Source organism: Aotus nancymaae, unplaced genomic scaffold (genome assembly GCF_030222135.1).
Source record: "Aotus nancymaae isolate 86718 unplaced genomic scaffold, 86718_ANA_hifiasm-v0.15.2.pri h1tg000011l, whole genome shotgun sequence".
Taxonomy (NCBI): Eukaryota; Metazoa; Chordata; class Mammalia; order Primates; family Aotidae; genus Aotus; species Aotus nancymaae.
In genome coordinates this window covers 39,067,216-39,090,501 of record NW_026988422.1, presented here as the reverse complement: position 1 = coordinate 39,090,501, position 23,286 = coordinate 39,067,216, and positions in this window count along the sequence as shown.

Here is a 23,286-nt window from a genome sequence, read left to right as displayed (position 1 = left end):
ATATATTTAAAGAAGATAATTTTTAAGGGTGCAGAAAATATATATGCTGAAAAGCTTGAAACCAAGAACTGGGTTAATCTTAAACAGGCTTCAGCTCCACAAGCACATTTGCAAACCAAAAAAAAAAAAAAAAAAAAAAAAAACAGGGTTAGTGTAATATGTTTTAATACTTTTTGAAGAGTGCGACAATCCCATAGGCCATTATTTACTAGAAATGGTGACATTTCACAAGTTTCCCAAACTTGGGATTTATTGAGCTTCTCCATAGTAGAGTGTCTCTTGCTTCTGTTAGTTTTTCATCATCGCTGTTTTCTTTATTATGGTTGTTTCCAACAGTTTAAATAGAAAGATAATCACATATTTCAAAGTGAGGAGCCTTATACAACCTGCATATAAGCACAGTAAGTAGCATTTAAGCTACACAAATGTTTCCCAGCCCTTGCCACTGAATGGGACCATTGTTCTGCATCCAAGCTGTACAACATAATCATCTGTGGGATTTAAAAAATACACATTTCTAGGCCCTGCCTTGGAGATTTTCAGTCTTTCTGAGGTGGGGTCGGGGGATGGTCCAAGCTTCTATAAATGAAGGAAGTGCTACAGATGGTTCTGCTGCACAGTGATCACTGAGGTCTTGAATTTAATAAAGCAATACCAAGAATCTTAATTTCTTGTCTGTTATAAAAATTTTAAAAGGCATTACTGGCTGGGTGCGCTGGCTCATGCCTGTAATCCCAGCACTTTGGGAGGCTGAGTCAGGTGGATCACCTGAGGTCAAGAGCTCGAGACCAGCCTGGCCAACATAGTGAAACTCTGTCTCTACTAAAAATATAAAAATTAGCCGGGTATGGTGGTGCATTACATAATCTGATTACAGAATCCGAGCTACTCCAGAGGCTGAGGCAGGAGAATCCCTTGAACCCAGGAGGTGGAGGTTGCAGTGAGCTGAGATCACACCACTGCACTCCAACCTGGGTAAGAAGAGTGAAACTCCGTCTCAATAATAATAATAATAATAATAATAATAAATAAAATAAAAATTAAAAGGCAGTACCAACAAGTTAAACCTGGGCAAAAGTACCAGTTCTACTGCTTACTGTGTGAACTTGGGCAAATCTTTTTTTCTGAGCCTCATGGTTTTCATCTGAAAAATGGGGAATCATAGTTTCCTAATGAAACGTTGTAAAGATTAAATAAGATAATGTATGTTACCTCATGTTCCCCAGTGCCTTAGTAAACACATATAGAATAGTTATGATTTTATTTCCCTTTGGTATGTCATCTGGTGAAACTTACACCTGAGAGATTGAATATGAGAGATTATTCTACCTATGCCCAGGAGGAAAGGGATGGGATCTAGGAGAAACTAAAAATTGTAAAACCTGGCTGTTGACATCAAAACACTTGGAAATCAATGGCTAGTCACCTTTCCTACAGAAGGAAATGGAAAAATGAAATTACCCTTCTCCACTCTGAAGGCAGATGCCCAAGGAGAATGGTTCTCTGAAAAACAAGACTTAACAATGGCTGCTGGTCATTGACCAACTTCAACAGGAGAGATTGCTGATTTCTTCTTACTCTCACGTTCCACTGTGGGAGATGAGGCAGGTCTCTTCCCTCTTCTCTTTTTCTACCATGGTTATTTCTTCTTCTTTGCCTTTGTTTTTCTGCTCTTCCTGTATCACTAAGAACCCATATCTTCTTGTCTCTTTTGATCAGCCCAGCTTTCAGTGAAGCTTATCTTGCCGCCATTTCTTGAACTTCTGTTGTCTTAGCTAATACCTTAAACTGTATTCATTTTATTAGTTTGTTGTTGTTAGTCCTGTGTTTCCAAATGGACTTCAAATTTTCTGAGAGAAAAACTACTTTGCTAAGTTTCATATACATCTTCTCCCTTAGCCCAGAACGCAGAGCCATGGGCATAAAAGATTGCCTCATGAAAGCATATCAGGTGCCAAAGAGAGTTACCTATATGTGAAGCAGAGAGCCAATGAGGCCATCTTTAGTGATTGGTGTGCTAGTAACCTAAGGTTCAATTTTACCAGCTGTTCTTCAGTTTCCAACAGAGATGCATAAAACACACAGATGTTATAACTTTCCATTGACCTTCCTTGTTGATAAATTTAGATATAATATTTTCCTATTTTAAGTAGTGGTTCTCAAAATTGTTTACACGTTAGAATCATCTGGAGAGCTTTAGAAAACTCTCATGTTCAGACTACACCACAGACCAATTAAATCAGAATTTCTAGGAGTGAGGCCAAGGCATCAGAATTTTTAAAAGCTTCCTAGGAGATTCCAGTGTACAGCTAAGATTGAGAACCACTGTTTTAGATTAAACTATGTAAAACTGATTAAGACCTCTAGATTGGAAACTGACAATAAACAAACATCCAGGTCTGGGATTTCTTAATGGACCCCCTGGTCCTGTGGACTTGATTCTCATTCTGACTGTTCTTTTCCTAAGTTGCTTTAAGGCACATTGTTCAGTGGATCCGAGACTACGATTTGAGGACAAGTATAAGCAAGAAGTGAAACTCTTGCAGCAGGGTGCGTACACCTGCTGTTCATCTTGGATTGCCCATACTCCTAAATGGTACCCATTATTCAAATCTCAAATTGAATGTTATTTCTTGAGGGAGTCTTCTCTGACAACTCTCATACTCATTAATATTTGAACACTAGTCCTACTTTCTCAGACACTCTATTGTTTCCCTTTATGGCACTCATGATACACAGAAATTTTAGTGGTTATTTGCTTAATATGTAATATACCACCTTCCCCTCCTCCTACCACTGGGTTTTGAGCTCTGGGATGGAAGAGACCATCTCTGCCTTATTCATTATTGTAAAGCTGGCACCCATCACAATGCATGTGGTAGGAGCTGAGTAAATAGTTGGTGAAGGAATGGAAATCAGAGTACTAGTGTTTGATGATTGTTTATTGGGGTGGGAGAATGGCAGAATCCAGTGCCTCTCTGTGGAGCGTTCTATTAATTGTGAGACAGTGCAGAGTGGGGGCAACATCAATTACCTAATTTTGACCAGTGATTCTCAAATATGGCCTGCTCAGGAGAATCACTTGGATGTTTTGTTGAAAGTACAAATACCTATGCTTCATATCCAAAAGATCTGATTTCAATGATGTCAGAACTAGGAATAAGTTGGCTAGCTAAGTCTGATGCCCTTGGCCACAGTCCAGTGTTTAGAAACTACTGCTTCAGACATTGCCTGAAATGACTTTCAAAACCACTGTCAAATTTAGAGCTTGTAGTTTCTGTAGCTCAGTTACACTTCTGCTCTGGGATGAAATTTTGAAGGTGAGGTTAAGGGTTTTCTTTGGAGGAGAGACACATTGCTTTATGCAAGAACTCTGGAGGGATAATGCCCCTAGTACCATCCACTCTGTTTAGTAATGTGGCTGGCTGAACTTACGGTTTCTTAGCAATCAATGTTCTAAAGCCTGATGATAATATTAGAACTATGTCAATGTAACACTTTCCCCAAATGCTTGGAAAACTTAACCATGTAGGCTACAGTATGTGGCTATACTGATCTCAGTGGCTGTAATGACATTGTAAAAAATATGTCAGCATTGGCCATATTTTTATATACCTATGTCTATTTTTAGAGGCACACAATGTGGGAAATATTACATTAAATATTCATGGCATTTGCATTCATGCTCAGAAAAAGATACACAGATTATAAAACTTCATTTATTCAGAAATCTCCCATCTATCAGACTTGACTAGCCAAATAGAGCAAACAAGGAGACAATAAGTAAAAGAGAACTCCATATATCAAAAATATATGGCATTTTAAATAAAACCTATATGAACAAAAGTAAGCCTTTTTTCTTTTTTTTTCAAAGTAGAATCCATTTACTCAGGATCTGTTAGTTGTAACTTTAGATGTAATCTAACTGCTTTGGGGAATCATGATGCATGTACAATAAACACAAGAATACCAAAATCATAGCCGTGTAACACTTCTTGGGCTGAAACAGTCCTTTGTTCCAGTCAACATTCTTACATCTAATAATTGATAATATTTACATGCGTTCTATAATTTGATATTTATCATTAACAAAAAGAAATCCAAGGAAGATAATATTCCCATTCTACAGATGAGGAAACTGTGTGGCAAGGAGCTTAAAGAATTTGATGAAGTCATTCTGATTTCTAATTCAGTAAACTTTCTGCTGTATTATGTGGCCTGATGGAGTTTCACTCTTTGTTGCCCATGCTGGAGTGCACCAGTGCCATCTCAGCACATGACAACCTCTGTCTCCTGAGTTGAAGCATTTTTCCTGCCTCAGGCTCCCAAGTAGCTGGGACTATAGGCATGCACCACCACACCCAGATACTTTTTTGTATTTTCAGTAGAGACAGGGTTTCACCATATTGGCCAGGCTGGTCTCGAACTCCTGACCTCAGGTGATCCACGCACCTTGGCCTCCCAAAGTGCTAGGATTACAGGTGGGAGCCACCACACCTGGCCTTACATTGCCTTATAAAATAACCACTTTTGATAACCATAAGGAGAATCTAGAATCATCAAGAAAAGTTTGAAGTTTAGCATACTTAGTTTAAAAGTGTAGAATCATCTATTGTATTTTACAAACATTTTCATTAATCATCGTTAAAATTAAATAACAACGTGTGAGTACCTGAAGGAGTAAGTTTCTGTCATATGGAAAAATCACTTACATGAAATCTTTACTGTGTAGGTATTTGGACGAAAAAGAAGTACAAACATACTGAAGCACACATCTTTAAAACTTCTTGCCACTATGAGTCACTACCATTTTGTATGTGAATGTGGTGTGGGTTATTTATTATTTATGTTGTTCACAAACCATTCTTCCGTGCTTAAAAATGGCCCAGGACAGGAAGGGAAGGAGACAGCACCAGTCAATTAAAACAAGAGATTTTTAACAGACTGTATATGCCCTAACTGGGAGCCAAGACACTGATACTAACCTCTTCCTCACAAAGAGTGGTTAAGGGATCTTGGCTTGTGCTAAAGTTCTGCTTGACAATATATATGGTGGTAATATTACAATAGCTTGTGTAGTTTATGCCTTTTTCAAATTCTTACCTTGTACAGTTCAGTTCTTATCAGCATAGTTTTCCAATCCTAGGATTAGATGTATGGCTGATATAAATCATGAGAGAACAAAATTCTGTATTCCTGTTCCCTGCAGTCAATGAGTGGACAGACTGTGAACCCTGCAAGGATGGAAGTGTTATTATTTTGCAATTGTTTCATTCTTTACCTTACTCACTGATATTTTCTGCAGAGCTGTGCTGGCCATTGGCTTTTGACCTTCCAGGGTTTGGTCAAAAAATTTTTTTTCCAGGGTACTTTCAGATGTCAAAGCATTTGTGGACATTAGACTTCTGAATCCATGTTGGTGTTAAAGAAGTAATCCCAAATATTAATCTATTGTCTGATTTTTTAATTATATTACTCTTAAATGACTGTGGAGTTATTTTTGCTTCTCTTAAAACTAGGAAAATTAGTTTTGAGTCACTACATCACATTATTTCTCATCTTCTTATCCACTAATTTGTTAATGGGTTATGTGGTGGTTTTAAAATATGTCCATAAAATCTTTGACACAACTCCTTTCCAAGCTGGAGTCCCACTTCCTGCCACTTCAAAGTCCACCAGAGGTAGTGACTCAATTTCAACACACTGAATGTGGTAAGAAGTCATGATTTGTAACTTCCAAAGATAGCCTATAAAAAATACTACCCCTTCCATTTGCTGTCTTTTATATCGCCCGCTTTTGGGGGAAGCCAGCTGCCATGTTGTGAGGATACTTAAATAGCCTTCAGAAACACCTGTGTGGGGAGGAACTGAGACCTCCTGTCAGCAGCCTGCCAGTGGAAGATACACCATGCAAATGTCTCCAGCTCCACTCAAGTCTTCAAATTGCTGCAGCCCTGGCTGATTTCTTGACTGTAACCCCATGCAATTTCCCAGCCAGAACTATGCAGCTGAGCCACTCTGAATTCCTGACCTGTAGAGTCTGCGAGAGATAATATATGATTATTGTTGTTTTAAGGCACTAAGTTCTGGTGGACTTTGTGAAGTGGCACTAATCCAGTTGTCTTGTCAAGACAAGGTGTTGCCTTTATTCATAGAACAAGTATTTACTGAGCATCTATCTAGTCAAGCAGTCTGTTGGGAGCTGCTTATACCAAAATGAACAGAAGAAACATAGTACCTGCCTTTAAAGAGCAGATAATCTTGCAATGGATACAAATTTAAATAAATGATTACTTGATTATTTAATTACAATAAGTGTGCCAGGCAATAGGGTTATGAGTGCCATGATTTTCAACCTGAAGGTCAGGAAAGGTATCCCTGAGGAGCTGACATATAAGCTGAAACTTGAGGAATGTATAGGAGTTAACCAGGGAAAGAGGAAGGCTGGGGAGAGGAAAGAGCTTTCCAGGCACATGGACTGTCTATGTTCAGTGGTCCCAACTAAGAAATTTCTCTACTAGAAACTACTGAGAGATGGTTTGTTCATTATATTTCTTCAAAGAAATACTATTTGAGCACCTACCATGTGTCAGGTACTGTTTTAGGCACTAGGAATAAAGCAGTGGACCAAACAGACAGGAATCCCTGCTCTTCTAGAACTTACATTTTAGTAGGTGAGAAGGATAATAAAAATGAATAAAATATGTCAAATAAACCTCTGGTTTCTGGTCCTACATACAAGGAATGTGAAGGTCGTCTCTCAAGCCTTTCTCTCAAGAAAGAAGGTGAACAAACTGAAAATCAGTAACTCGTTTCTAGATCCATCAGAGAACTGAGGTCATAGGGCAAACTTTGCCCCCAAATTGGCCAGCCAGCCAGGCAGATACAGAAAACTCAAAATAAAACTCAGTGGGAACCTCTATGAGGGTAGGAAGACCTACTGTAAGTGCCGGATTGCTGAAGGCTCAGTGTCAACGAGTTTGAGAGTTAAAAACTCCAGAGGGGCCCAATCTTAAAGGAGGCCCCATGCTTTCGTGAGTTTTACCCTGAGGAGCTCTATCAGGTTTTCATAGTGAACATCAGAAAAATCCCCTTGTGCTTCTGGCATGGGGAGAGGAAAATAAGCTATTTTGAAATGTGCCCAAAGCATTCTGTTCTTCCTAACAAGAACTGCCTTCAAGAGAAACTATTTTACCAGAGTCTAAATTACTAGGGTCTTTCTAGAGACTGACTTGGGAGACAGAAAAAACTCAGCTCGAACCCTGACTAACTTTCCTGTCTCTTCTATGAGAAAAAAACCTAACCAAACCAAAGCAAAACTGAGAAGCACCCATGAAGGTCACAGGCCAGGGACACAGGCTCACAAAAAGGCTGAGATCCAATCCAGGGACGACAGAATGCTGCCGCTCCCCTCACACTTCACCACAACACCAACCAGAGTCCACAGCGGAAAAGCGCTGTGCATCTCAGATATTTGAGGTGTCTCTAGGAAAACCCAAGGACGACAGAGGATATGAACGTAAGGATGCTAAAGGAAAGTTTAACTTCTGCTACCTACAGCTATAGCAAACAGTAAACATAGACTAACCTCTAGCCAGATAAACCAAATATGTAATACTAGAGATGGTGATAAGTACTGAGAAGAGAAGGATTAGGAGAATTGGGGGAGGAATGGGTTGCAATTTTAAATACTAGGTTGGTGCAAAAGTAATTGTGGTTTTTGCTGTTACTTTTTTTTTTTTTTTTTTGAGAGAGAGTTTCGCTTTTGTTACCCAGGCTGGAGTGCAATGGCATGATCTCAGCTCACCACAATCTCCGCCTCCTGGGTTCAAGCAATTCTCCTGCCTCAGCCTCCCGAGTAGCTGGGACTACAGGTGCGTGCCACCATGCCCAGCTAATTTTTGTGTTTTTAGTAGAGACGGGGTTTCACCATGTTGACCAGGATGGTCTCAATCCCTTGACCTTGTGATTCACCCACCTCAGCCTCCCAAAGTGCTGGGATTATACGTGTGAGCCACCGCGCCCGGCCTTGCCATTGCTTTTAATAGTGTGGGTAGGAAAGGTCTCACTGAGCAGGTGACATCTGTGCAAACATCTGAAGGAGGTGAGAGAGTGAGCCATGGAGACAGCTGGGAAAGATGGGAGGGAATATCAGGTCCTAGGGTACAAAATGTTAGGGGGCTGGGAAGTAAGAGAAAAACCAAGAGAGTGTGGTGTCCTGAGAAACAAGTTAATAAAATATTTCCAGAAGAACAGACCAAACAATGATGATAAATGTTACCGAGTAGTCAACTGAGAGAAATGACCATGAGTTTTAGCAATGTGGACATCATTGTTGGAGAGCAGTTTTGGACGATGGAAGAGGAAAATGCCTGATGAAACAGCATTCTGGAGGGAATGGGAGAACAGGTTTTAGAGACCTGAGTGTAGATAAGTCTTCAGAGGAATTCCTGTGAAGAAGAATAGAAATATGACTTTGTAGCTGGAAGGCAACATAGATGGGAGAAAGAGCATCCTGTTTGTATACCAACAGAATGATGTGGTCAAGAGCGGGAAAATGGTGATGAAGGAGAAGGAAAGGGGAGGAATTTCTGGAGCAGTGTTCTTGAATATTTAAGAGGATTGGGATCTAGTGAACAGGCGGAGAGTCCAGCCTTAGATAGCAACATGGAAAGTTCATCCCTGGTAAAGTAGAGAAGGCGGCGTATCTGGGCGCAGATGCTTGTGGGCGGGTGGAGTTGCTTGTGTGTTGGTGGGAACTTGTGGAAGCTCTCTTCTGATGGTTTCTATTTTCTCAGGGAAGTAGCAATCAAGGTCAAGAGCTGAGAGTGAAGATGGGGGAGGAGGTGTTGGAAGTTTTAGGAGAGAGAATTATTGTCCAGGAGAGTGGAATAGTAAATGAACTAGAGAAATGTGCTATGCTTGCTGGGCAGCATGAACTGCATGCTTAAAGTTATTAGTCAGGAATGTGATGAATTTAAAGGGAGACCCGTCAGTACAAATGAATGTCTTCTAGTTCCTTTTGGCTGCACAGGTTCAGGTTAAGGATAACATTTCTGCAAGTGAGGATAACATAGATGCTTGTTCATATCTAACAACTAGCTACTAAGATAAATAAGAAATGATGCATTTGTACAAAATCTACTTCATTTAGCATTGTTGGAGAATTGTGTGAGGGTCTCTGGTTAATTGAATATTTTAGATCATTAACTCCATTATATCACACATGACTAATTTTTTTGTGGAATTAACAGAAGAAAAAGAACTACTCTGAATATCACATGAGAGTTTTGGGATGATAGTAAGTGTCTAAAAATCTAACAGCCCTTCAGTACCATTGTTATGAAAAGCAATGATCACTGTACATCCTAGGGGAAAGTCTGGTTGGTTGAGTTTTATAACAGTTTGAAATCTGAATACATTATGTTGAGAAATTTTGAAAAGATATAAAATTAAAAAGGGATGTCACTAAATATATTAAGAGTATCTTCATAAAAATCCATTGATTATGTCTTGGTTTTACCTATGATGGTGTTGTAATAACAGGTTTTTTTTCCTCTCAATTGCCTTTACCTTTGCTAGTGAAGCAGCAATGAGAACAGAGGTTCTTAATCTTTGACAATGCCGTCACCACTGCCAATGTCCATGTGAGTTTGATCATCTAGACCTGCTTCATCTTTGATGCCTGCAAGTCAGACTTATTTATCTCTCTACTGCTTGTATTCTCTAGTAGGTCACACTCTTTTTATAGTTGTGAATCTGGTTTGCATTATTCACTTATTTTTTAAAATGATTACACAAGCAATACATGTTCACTGAAAACAATTTGTAAAACATGGAAAAGTACAGAGAAGAAAAAACAAGTTATCTTACCACTCAGAGATGAATACAATTAACATTTTGGTGAATTTCAGTCTAATATTTTAATTCATACATATGTATATTTAGAAAAATTATCTCACACTGTATTTCATTTTATATCCTTTTAACTAAATATTTTATTGTGAGATTCTCACATGCCATTACATATTCTTTCTTTCTTTTCTTGTTTTTGTTTTTTTCAGAAATTGGATCTCACTATGTTGCCCAGGCTTAACTTGAACTCTTCTAGATGGGCTCAAGCAATTCTCCTACCTCAGCCTCCCAAGTAACTGGGACTAGAAGCACACAACACTGCACCTGGCTATCACCACATATTCTTTGAAAATATATTCTTTAATGCCTATGTTTTAGTATATTGTATGAATATATCATAACTTATTTAACAGTTCTCCCATCATTGCACATTTAGGATGTTTTTAAATAAAAAAAAAACCATGATGGTGACTATCCTTGAACATAAATTTCCTTTTGTAGTACTGATTTTTCTTCTTCCTCCTCCTCCTCCTCCGTCTTCTTTTTTTTTTTTTTCCTGAGACAGGGTCACACTATGTCACCCAGGCTAGAGTGCAGTGATACGATCTTGGCTCACTGCAACCTCCATCTTCTAGGTTCAAGCCTGATTTATTTTCTTGAATTCTGGGGTCAAAGGGTACAAAAATGTTTATTTTATTTTTATTTATTTATATTTTTGAGACAGAGTCTCACTCTGCCGCCCAGGCTGAAGTGCAGTGGCATAATCTCAGCTCACTGCAACCTCCACCTCCTGGGTTCAAGCAATTATCTTGCCTCAGTCTCCTGAGTAGCTGTGATTACAGGCACATGCCACCCTGCCCGGCTAATGTTGTAGTTTTAGTAGAGACCAGCTTTCACCATATTGGTCATAATGGTCTCTAACTCCTGTCCTCGTGATCTGCCTGCCTCAGCCTCCCAAAGTGCTGGGATTACAGGTGTGGGCCACTGTGCCCGACTGGGTACAAACATATTTAAATCATGTGTACATATTGCAGCCACCCTCCTGAAAAATTATGCTGATTTGCAGTCCCCTGAAAGTGAACAAGGTGGTCAATTTTGCTGTACTCTGAAGAATTCTGCCTGTCTAGTACCTATTGCACACCTCACCTGTGATTACATCAGTTTAGTTCTCAGATGAACTGCTGCATTAGCCTCCCAACAGGTCTCCCTGATTACTGACGTTCCCGCCACTGAGATATTCTCCATGCTGCTGGCGGAGGTATTGTTCCACACCACTGACCTTGACACTTCCTGGATAAAAACCCCCAGTGGTTCCTCAGTCCCCACGAGTTACACGGCAGCACACAATGCCCTTCACAGTCTGCCCCAGCCCCTCTTTTTAGCCTCTTTGGCTGCTCACCTCTAAGTACTCTGAGTAAGCCACACAGAATCTTTTTATTTACAGAACACATGGTGCTCATTCATGCTTCCAAGCCTTTTACACACTTGCACTCTGTCATGCTTCCTCCCTGAAATTCCAATTCATCCTTCCTGACACAGGGCAGAGGTCCCTTCTGGGATGCTTCCCTGACTTCTCAGGGTGAGGAAGTTGTGCATACATATAAGCTCGCTCCCCACAGCATTATGCTCATATCCACAGCTATGCCACTGACAATTCTGCATTGCATTTATTGGCTTACCTTGTTTTCCCATTGAGTTAGAGGACCTCAAGAACCTTGTCTTATTTATTAATATTTTTGTCCTCAGTTTATAGCTTGTTACATTGTTGGGGATCAATAAATATTCATTGACTCAGTGGCTAAAAGCACAGAATGTTTTGAGTGTTCTGACATTGTTTAGCTCAGAAGGGATGGATTGCCTGGATATGCCATTGTTTGCTAGTCCACAACAATCTCTTAAGTGGCTTCCCTTAGCATCTAAGCATGTCTCTGCCCTGTGCAGTCTTTGATCACAAGATCCTGTGTATTTTTCTACCTCTTTCTAGTCTTTGTCTTAATGTGTTTTATGGCCCTTCCCCTACATTCTTTCAGTCCATCCATCCCACTTTGATTTCACTTATTGAACAAAGTTCAGTGCCACGAGCAGCTAATGGCTTTCCCTTAGTGCTTTCCCTTTTGTTCTTGCTCTGTCCCAAAGAACACCCCAGATGTTAACGTTTTCTGATCCTTTGTACAGGTGGCTAGAGAAACACATAGAATTGTGCTGCCTGGATCATCCTGCTTGTGAACTCTATTCTAATATACATTTATATATTTTCTCTGCCTCTGAATTATTTTTTATTTTCTGTTCTTAGGGATGCCCTGTAAGCAACCTCTATCCTTTGTTGAACAAAGCAGAATATAAATCCATACATAAATCAACACATCAGTGCAGAAACCCATGCTGATGTCTATTATTACAGACCTCATGCTTTCAGAAGGCTGCGGGGCACTCCGCTGCTCACCTGTGTACACACTGGCTTGTCTTTTCATACCCCTCACAAGGTTGCTTTTTCAAACCTTTTCTGTTCTCTATTTCAATCACTTGGCCTCAAATTTCTATTAAAAATAGAGGCCATCTGAGAGATTCTGCTTCGCTTCTGACTCTCTATCTTGCCTTGTTTTTCGGGGCCAACCAGTTGGACATCTCCAGAGGGGACAGCTCACATCATGGTGGTGAGCATTGCTTCTGGCTTTGTACTGAAGTCTCCATGGTGCCTTCTCCTCTGCCTACAGACCTGTTCCAGTGGATCTCAGTTCATGGACTCAGCTAATAACTTCTCTTTTCCTTTTCTATAATGTATCTTAATTTCCAACTCAAAGCCCCATTTTGCCGTGGGAAAGAAAGAAACTTCCATTCTTCTCAGGGTTTACCTTTTCCTCCCAATGGATCTTATGCGGTAGGAAGGTTTGAGAATGGTGAGAGAATGAGGAAGGACAGCAATACTTCTCCTGGTTATTGGTCTGCACAGGTCACCATTAAGAAGTCTGTTTTAGGCCGGGTGCTGTGGCTCACCCCTGTAATCCTAGCACTTTGGGAGGCTGAGGCGGGCGGATCATCTGAGGTCGGTAGTTCGAGACCAGCTTGACCAACATGGAGAAACCCTATCTTTACTAAAAAAAAAAAAAAATATATATATATAAATTGGCTGGGCATGGTGGCACATGTCTGTAATTCCAGTTGCTCAGGAGGCTGAGGCAGGAGAATTGCTTGAACCCAGGAGGCGGAGGTTGCAATGAGCAGAGATGCGCCACTGCACTCCAGCCTGGACAACAAGAGGGAAACTCCGTCTCAAAAAACAAAAAAAAAAACAAAAAAACCCAAAAAAAACCACCCCCGAAACAAACAAAAAAAAATTCAAGAAGTCTGTTTTAACACTTCTTGACAAGGAGGCAACTTTGCTGAGCCTACTCAAAGCCCTGTATTCATAAACAGATTACACAGCCCTTTTAATCTCGGGTCTCAGCTCCTTCTGTGAGGCTACTGCAAGTCAGAGCCCTCATAATCTGCTCTTGGAACCCACAGCTGGCTTTCTCTCTACTTCCTCCTGCTGCTTTGCCTCTGGAAATCTCTAGTAGGGGGAAATATGTCTCCTTTCTTTCTTTCTTTTTTTTTTCTTCAAGAAATTGGTTCTTTGACAAATTTAGTCAAACCCTAAGTTAGGGTTCTTTCTCTAATTTCTCCCAAGAGCTTAAGAGTTGGGGAAGCAACAAGAAAAAAACCAGAAAGACCTTTGAATAAGGGCAAGACTGACTGAATGCCTTAAATGTCAGGGAAATGATCAGAATAATACATCAAATGGTATTCCTATCACAGTAAACACAAAGCAAGCAAACAAAAAACAGTCCCTGATCCTTCTAAAGCACCCTATTCTTGTTACCAGAAGCCCTTTTGAAAAAAAAAAATCTATTGTCTTCATTCTATTTTAGTCATCCCTTTAGCCACTTGCAATCTGGCTTTACTTCTAGCATTCTACTGAAAACCCTCTCTCTGAATCTCCAATCCAACTGTTGTTAGTTTTTTCCTCCTCCTCTCCTAACTTCCTTTTTACCTTCCAACCTCCCTGTTTTCTTCTATATTATTCGACTGTTTAGTGGCAGACTGTGCATTGGAGAAACAAGAATGAATTAGACTCTTCCTGGTTTTTAAAAATAATTTTTAATTTTTAAAAGAGATAGGGTTGCCAATCTCTGGATATGTTGCCCACTCTGACCTTGAACTCCTGGGCTCAAGTGATTCCCCTCTTCCTCAGCCTTCCTCAATAGGTGGATTACAGGTGCATGCCACAGTGCTGGCTGCTCCTGTTTTTGAGGAATTTAAGATCAGGTGAGGCACGTAGGTAAATAAATAAGTAAGTACTTCATAAAAATTTGTTGCTTCTGCTTTTGATGCTAGGAAAGCCCTGGCTCCTTCTTGTTGATGTTCAAGTTTCTAATCCCTCCTCCTTCCATCTCTCTCTTGTTTGTTCACTGGCTCCTCTTAAATTTTCCATCCACCCAGCTATTTTCATGACTTTGTCCTGGGTTTTCTCCCTCAGAGGAGTTCTGTGTGTCCACATGGATGAATAGTACAGCTGTATCTTGGGCCCACTGTCTAGATCTGTCTGTAGGCTGATGTTTATAATAGCCAGCTAAACAAATGCAACTATATTTCCTCTTCTCACCTCTCCTTCTGTTAATGTCACCACTACTGTCTTTCAGTAAAGTTTAAAACCAGGCTGGGTGCAGTGGCATACAGGCATACTCTCAGCACTTTGGGAGGCTGAGGCAGGTGGATCACTTGAACCCAGGAGTTCAAGGCCAGCCTGGGCAACATGGGAAGACCCTGTCACAAAACAACAGTAACAACAACAAAAATGGCACCACATTTTTCAACCCTCCACATCCAGCCAACTTCTCTTTTCTTGCTCCCCATTTTACTTTGATTAAACTTATATAGGACAGAGAACTTTTTGCTTTGCTTTTCTTCATGCCTGGAACAGAGAGTTCTTTGCTAGATGATCACAATATCCTGGAAACTTGTCCCCCATTCCAAACTTTTCTCACGTGTCAGAATAAGCTTTCAGTAGTACCACATCTGTCTTACTGTTTTCTTTGACTCAGATCCTGCCTTGCCTCTTTTTCGTCCATTGGATTAAAGTTGAATTCTTCACCCAGCAGTCAGTGCCTCCATGATATAGTCCAAATTATGTTTCCAGCTTTATCTCCAAGTAGGCTTTTGTGAATATCTGATATACTACAGCATACATATGCCATTCCTCAGATGCCAGGTATATTGCATAATGGCTTTTGCTTCTGTTTGTATAGCTAGAATGTATTATTCTACAGGATATGGAATGTGCCCATTGCTACTTGTTGAAATCTTAGCCATCTTTAAAACTTCTTAAGGGTGTTATTCCATGAATCAGTTCAGATCTCTCTAACCAGATGCTGTCTTTTCCTCCACTGATTTCCCAGAGCACTTTGTTTCAACCTCTTGCGTGGCCGTTACCTTACTCCTCCCTATATAGTGATTACTTATTTCTCTCATCCACTTGTTAAACTTCAGTCTTCTTAGACATGGTGCCTCTTCTTACTCATTTTGCAGATTTAACAGTGTATATTGTTGTATCTTCTATATAAAGGGACCCAGTATCTATTCTCTTTTTCTCTTTAGTAACAGAACTCTCTCTCTTTTTTTTTTTTTTCTTTCAGGATGATAATGTGCCCAGCTAAAAATACTTACTCTCCAAGCTCCCTTGCAGTCAGGTGGCCAAATGAGTCAGTTCTATACAAGGAGATGAAAGCTGAGGGTTTCTGACTTTCTGGATATAGGCACCACACCCCTTTCTGGTTTGCCCTTCTGCCTGGAATATGGACCTGAATCTAGTCTTCTGGCCATTAGATGATAATCTTCAGGGTGAAAATTAACTCATTGTTTCTTTCATTTAACAAATATTTACTGAATACATGCCGTTGTGCCAGGCATTATTGTGGATGCTTTAAAAAGCAGCAGAGCAGAAGGAAAGAAGCTGAATCCCCGATGGCATCATGAAACATTGCCGCATCTTTAACTGTCTACCTCTGGACTTCATGAATCCCCTTCTCTTCAAGCTAATTTTACTCAGTTGTTTGATCATTTTTTGTTATTTTAAAGCTGAATGAGTTTCTTAAATACACAATGCTGTTCTATTACTTATCCAAAGCCTAGAATTGTAAGTGAGACTGGCTCAGGTTTATTTTCCTCTTGAAATAATCATGTGAATTTTCTCCCTTATTCTGTTAGTTTTTGTTGATTTTCAGATGTTAACCAGTCTTGCATTCTTGTAATCAACTTTACTTGATTTGAATGTACTTATTATCTGTTTGTGTGTATTAGTGGCTTCAACTTGCTAATATTTTGTTTGGGATTTTTGCATTATGTTCATGAGAGATACTGGCCTATAATTTTCCTTCCTTGTAATGTTAATGTCAAGTTTGATATCAAAGTTATGCTGGCCTTATGAGTTGGGAAGCAGTTTTTCTTTTCATTTTCAGGAAGAGTTTGCATAAGATTGTTCTTACTTCCTTAGATATTTAAAATAATTTACTGGTGAAGCTCTTTGGGCTTGGAGCTTTCATTGTTTTAATTATGGATTTAATTTCTTTTCCTTTCTTTTTTTTTCTTCTGAGACAGAGTCACACTCTGTCCCCCAGGCTGGAGTGCAGTGGCAAGATCTCGGCTCAGTGCAGCCTCTGCCTCCCGAGTTCAAGCGATTATCCTGCCTCAGCCTCCTGAGTAGCTGGGATTACAGGTGCGCACCACCACGTCCATCTAATTTTTGTATTTTTATTAGAGACAGGGTTTCACCATGTTGCTCAGGCTCATCTTGAACTCCTGACCTTGTGATCCGCCTGCCTCGGCCTCCCAAAGTGCTGGGATTACAGGCGTGAGCCACTGCGCCCAGCGATTCAATTTCTTTAACAGATACAGGGCTATTGGATTTTCTATTGGAGGAGGGAAGAGATATCGGTCAAAGGATACAGAATTTTAGATAGCAGGAATAAATTAAAGACATCTATAGTATAAGATGGTAGTTGTAGTTAATAACAATGTATTGCATTGAAAATTGCCAAGAGAGTAGATTTTAACTGTTCTCATGGTAAAAAATAAGTATGTGAGATTGTGCATGTTATTTAGCTCAATTTAGCCACTCCACAATGTATTCATATATCAAAACATCATGTTATGTAAGACAAATATTTATAATTTTTTGTCAGTTAAACATAAATAAAATTTGTCTTTTTAAAGTCATTTTTGGTAAGTTATGCTTTTCAAGAAGTTTGTTTATCTAAAATCAAATTTATCTTCATTATCTTTTTAATGTCTATAGAATCTACAATAAAGTCCCCCTTATGTAAGATATTAAAAATATATTCTCATTTTCTTAATTTTTCTTGAAGTTTATCGGCTTTTACATTTGTTTTCAAATAACTATCTTTTGCCTTAATTTTCTCTGGTATATGTTTGCTTTCTTTTTTATTGATTTCTGCTCTTAATTTTCTACTGCTTTTCAGGGTTTAATTTGCTGGGTTTTTTTCCAGCCTAGTTTCTTGAGATGGAAGCTTATATCCTTGATATTTAATCCATCTTTCTAAAAGAGGTACTCAAAGTTATATATTTTCCTCTAAGTACTGCATTAGCTATATAGAACAAATCATATATCATATTTTACTATTTTTTAAATTGACAAATGAAAAATTGTATATATTCATAATGTACATTGTGATATTGTACATCATTATATGTATTTTGATATACATATACATTGTAGAATGATTAAATCAAGTTAACTTATGTATCCAGCACTTCACGTATTGACTTTTTGTGATGAGGACATTTAAAATCTACTGTCTTAGCAATTTTGAAGCATACAATATGTTATCGTTGACTATAGTCACATAGTCACCATGCTGTACAACAGATCTCCAGAACTTACTCTTGTCTAATTGAAACTTTATGTGCTTTGACCAGCATCTCACCATCCCTCTAAAAGTCCTCTCCCCAACCCCAGCCTTTGCTAATCACCGCCATTCTACTTCCTGCTTCCATGAGTTTGATTTTTTTTTAATTCCACATGTAAGTGAGAGTTTATAGTATCCGTCTTTCTGTGCTTGGCTTATTTCACTTAAGATAATGTCCTCCAGGTTCATCCATGTTGTCACAAATGACAGAATTCCCTTTTTTTAAGGCCAAGTAATATTCCATTGTGTATATATTTTCTTCATTCATTCACTGTTAGCCAGTTAGGTTGATTCCTTATCTTGGCTATTGTGAATAACGCTGCAATGATCATGGGAGTGCAAGTATCTCTTCGACAAAACTGATTTCATTTCTTTTGGGTATCTATACTCAGAAATAAAATTGCTGGATCATATGGTAATTCTATTTTTAATTTTTCATGGGACTTCCATACTGTTTTCCATATGGCGGTGCTAATTTACAGTCTCATGAACAGTGTATAAGGGATCCCTTTTCTTGCTAACGCTTGTTATCTTTTGTCTTTTTCATAAAAGCTATCCTTACAGGTGTGAGGTGGTATCTCATTGTGGTTTTAATTTGCATTCTCTAATGATTAGTGATGCTGAGCATTTTTCATATACCTGTTGCCCTTGATATTTTTTATTAAGAAATGTCTACTCAGGTCTTTTACCCATTTTAAAATCAGGTTATTTGCTTTCTTGCTATTGAGTTGTGTTTCTTACACATTTTGGATGTTAACTCCTTATCAGACGTGTTGTATGCAAATGTCTTCTCCCATTCCGAACGTGGTCTCTTCACTCTGTTGATTGTTTCCTTTGCTGTGTGTGCAGAAGTTTTTTAGTTAGATGCCATTCCCATTTGGCTACTTGTGCTTTTGTTGCCTGTGCTTTGTGGTCATTAATATGTCATATTTTTGCTATCATTTAGGTCAAAATATTTTCTCTCTCTTTCTCTCTGTTTTTTCAGGGTCTCTGTTATCCAGGCTGGAGTGCAGTGGCATGATCATGGCTCACTGCAGTTTTGACTTCCCCAGGCTCAGTGATCCTCCCACCTCATTCTCCTGGGTAGCTGGAACTATAGGTGCACACCACCATGCTGGACTAACATATTTTGTAGAGATGGGGTTTCACCATGTTGCCCAAGCTGGTCTTGAACTCCTGGGCTCAAGTGATCCACCCACCTCAGCATCCCAAAGTGTTGAGATTACTGGTGTGAACCACCATGCTCGGCCTCACAATATTTTCTAATTTCCATTGGGATTTCTTCTTTGATCCATTGGTTATTTAGAAATATATTGCTTAATTTACAAATAGTTTGGAATAGTCTAGTTGCTTTTCAATTATTGATTTATAGGTTAATTCCCTTGTGGTAAAAAAAAAAAAAAAAAGCTTACTCTGGGTGATTATATTCTTTAAAGTTTGTTAAATTTTTCTTTATGGCCCATAATAAGATTTATTTTAGTGAATGTTCCATGTGCATTGTAAAGAATGCATATTCTCAAATTGTTGCATATCATCTTTTATATAAGTTATGTCAATTTTTAATCATATTGTTAAAATCTATATATTTTTTGTTGCCTACTGTCAGTTACTGAGCAAAACATAATTTTTAGTTATAATGAATTTGGCTATTATGTTTTATATATTTCAAAACTGTGTTATTAAAAACATAAAAATACATGACTTCTTCCTGGTGAATTGGCTCTTGTATCATTGTAAAATGTTCCTCTGAATTTCTTGCCATGCTTCTTATGTTAGAGTTGTCTTAATTGATATTATTATAGCTACACCAATTTTCTTTGGGTAAAGTTACCATCTTTTTACATTCAAATTTTCTGTGTTTTTATATTTATGATGTGTCTCTTATCAGTCATGTTTGATTCTTAGTTCTTTTACCCTTCGTTAGCTAAAGCCCAGTTTTCTTGACTATAAAATAGAGATGATTAAGTATATATAATTGTCTATATGCTATATATGATTATACATGTATAATTTAATGTGTGTGTATATATACGCACACTAAAATCTTACTATCAACTATTGTGATTTAATAGATGCACAGTTTTTTTTTTTTTTTTGAGACAGGGTCTTGCTCTGTCAACCAGGCTGGAGTGTAGTGGCACCATCATGGCTGACTGTAGCCTCTGCCTCCTGGGTTAAAGAGATTCTCCTGCCTCAGCCTCCTGAGTAGCTGGGACCACAGGTGCATGCTATCATACCCGGCTAATTTTTTTGTATTTTTTGTAGATGGGGTTTTGCCATATTGTTTAGGCTGGTCTTGAAATTTTGGGCTCAAACAATCTGCATGTCTCAGCCTCTAAAAGTGTCGAGATTACAGGTGTGAGCCACCATGCCTGGCCAAGCTATTATTTAAGACACAGAATTAGTTTTTTCAATTTCATTCCAATTCTATTCCAGTGTAGTCCTTATTATATGGTAATATCATAGTACATCATGGTAAGGGAAAAATACCTCTCTACTGTTTGAATTTCTGGTTCCTCATTATGAAGGTAAATCTGGGGAAAACATTCGTGCAATTGTATACTTCCTTCTCTGTAACACTGATTCAGAAAGGAAAATTAAATTTCTAACCTCTGACTTTTATGAGTTGTAGGAGATAGTCTAATTTTTTTTTTCAGAATAAAGGTAAAAAATCCCACCAATTAGAAGCTATTAGAAGCTTATTAGAAAATACTTGATTCCTTAAAGATTATAATTTTTCACTTGAGTTTAAAAGTCTCTTCTCTCTTCTTTTATCCATCTATCCAGTAATGTATTCATTTTACATATATTGAAATTTTATTATGTAGTAGGGACTGAAGGTACAAACATCAGTATGATAAAGTCTCTCCTTCTGGAAGAGAAGTAGGAAAGTCTCGTATGGAAGAAAGATTAATATTAGGAAAACCTTATACTCTTTGATATATAAATGACAGCAGTATGTACAGGGTACTATGACAGCAAATAGAAGAAACAGTAAACCTCAATCTGGAATCCTCCCCTGTTTGTTACTGCCTATCTTGCAGATGACTCAGATTTCCTAGATGAATGGGCATTTGAATTGGGCCTTTAGAATGACTTGCCATTAGTTAGGTGAGCCAAACAGGCAGTTGTACAGGAAGAAGAGGCACTTGAAGTATTTTAAGCAGAAGAGATTTATTATAGGGACTTACGTGCTTATGCAATTATTGGAAGGATGAGAAGAATGGGCTCCATCCTGAGCCTCCAGAAATGAATCAAAGAATGCCACCTATTATGGGAGCTACTACCTTAATATATTCAGGAGGTGAGAATCAAGAGGTTCACTGGACCAATGAACTTAAACATGGTGCTGTAATTCAGACCAAGGCATTCGGAAGCTGGGATCAGGAAGCCACTGCTACCAATAGTTGACCACTCAATACCCGTAACACTGGAAACTGTAGTCTGGAATGCAGAAATATCCGTACCTGCACAACTCTTCTTGCTTGCAGGAAGGAAGCAGTCAAAAGCAGTTGGAAGGTGGTATTTCCTTCACTTCTACCTTCAGATCTTTGACTGAATGGACCTGATAAAGCCTGTTTCACACTCAGGAATCTAACTGCAAGAGAGTCTGGAAAAAAAATTTGTAGTGTTCTGGACTTTGCTGTACAAAGGCGAGTACACTGGGAGGAGATAGGAACAAAGGCAGAATGCAGATCAATTATCAAACATACCAGGTGAAAATGAGATAGGAAGAGAAGAGTCAGATGGAGAGAATAGTATGTGGGAAAAAAAGTAAAATAACATGGAGATTTCGAGGAATTTCTCTGATGGCTGAATAGGGGAAACAAGAAAAGATGAATTGAGAGAGAAATATTGTCTAGATAATGAGAATGAGCTGGGAGAGAGTGGCGGAGAAGAGGATTATGAAACTTAGGCACACCAGGTAAGAGGTTATTGCCTTAATAAAGGTGAGTGACGACGCTGGCTTGAACTAAGACAATAGTGACAGAAATAGGAGACAATTTTGAGAGATAGTTAAAATATTATGATCATTTTTATTATATACTTTTTTCTTCATGGCAATTTTTCTTTAGGAATGCCCTCTTTGTTCTAGTTTTTTGCTTTTTTTAATATAAAGCTTGTGGAATGTGTCATTCCAGCCCATGGCAATTCCCTATTTGCTGAGCGTCGGCAAAAGTTGTGGTCAGTGTTGTTTCTATTTTGATGTAGTTTCATATGTTGGTTGCCTTCCCAGTTAAAAGAAGACACTTAAAGAGCAGGGATTATATTTGATACTTACTTGATGTAACATTTGAACATTTTGACTAAGGCACATAGAATTAATAGATACATCTCCTGGAAAGGTTCCAGATCAAAATGTAAAGTTTAAAAATTGTTATAAAACCAATTACAGAGGTCTTACAAGTCTGGATTACATGGAGGGTCTAAAAAAAGTAGAATGGAGAAAAGACCTTAAAGAGGATTTTTTTTTTTTTTTTTTTTTTTTTTTAGAGACAGTTGTGCTGAGATTCTAAATCTCCCCAAGGGAGAAGGATAAAGTACTGGCATCTCATTTCAAGCCTAGTGCAAGGGACTCATTAGGAGCACTCACTGAACCTGATATGAAATTGAGACACAGAGCAGACCAGTGTTTGCCTCCTGTTTGAGAAATCTAACAGGCACAAGACAGGCTGGTTTGCATTAGATGGATGAACCAGAGGAGTATGTATGACTCATATCAAGGGACTCCCAGATGAGTTGTTCTCAGTGATGCAGTTCTTTCTAAGAATCCACAAAGTAGCTTCTGAGAGTCAGTGTTAGAAGAGAGTATGATGGTACTAATTAGGCGAGAGTTTTCTTGCCCCACCTCAGCTCGCCTCTCTCTCTTTTTTTTTTTTTTTTTTGAGACAGAGTCTTGTTCTGTCGCCAGGCGCCAGCCTGGAGTGCGGTGGCGCAATCTTAGCTCACTGCAACCTCCATCTCCCGGGTTCAAGCAATTATCCTGCCTCAGCCTCCTGAGTAGCTGAGACTACAGGTGCCCGCCACCACGCCCAGCTAATTTTTGTATTTTTAGTAGAGACGGGGTTTCACCATGTTGGCCAGGATGGTCTCGATCTCTTGACCTCGTGATCCGCCCACCCCGGCCTCCTAAAGTGCTGTGATTACAGGCATGATCCACCGAGCCCGGCCCGCCTCTCTTCTTAACACCATTTGACCTTGAAGAAAATATTTGAACCAGAGTAACAAAATAGAAAGGGGGTGGTACAAGGAAAAGAACTCCTCCCCATCTCCCTATCCCTTTCTTACTTCCTGCCTGTGGAAATGCTTACAGGAAAAGGGGGAAGAAGAAGTTTTCATTTCTTTTTTTTTTTTCTTCTTCTTTTTTTTTTGGAGACAGAGTCTTGCTCTGTTGCCAGGCGCCAAGCTGGAGTACAGTGGCAGATCTCAGCTCACTGCAACCTCCACCTCCCGGGTTCAAGCAATTCTG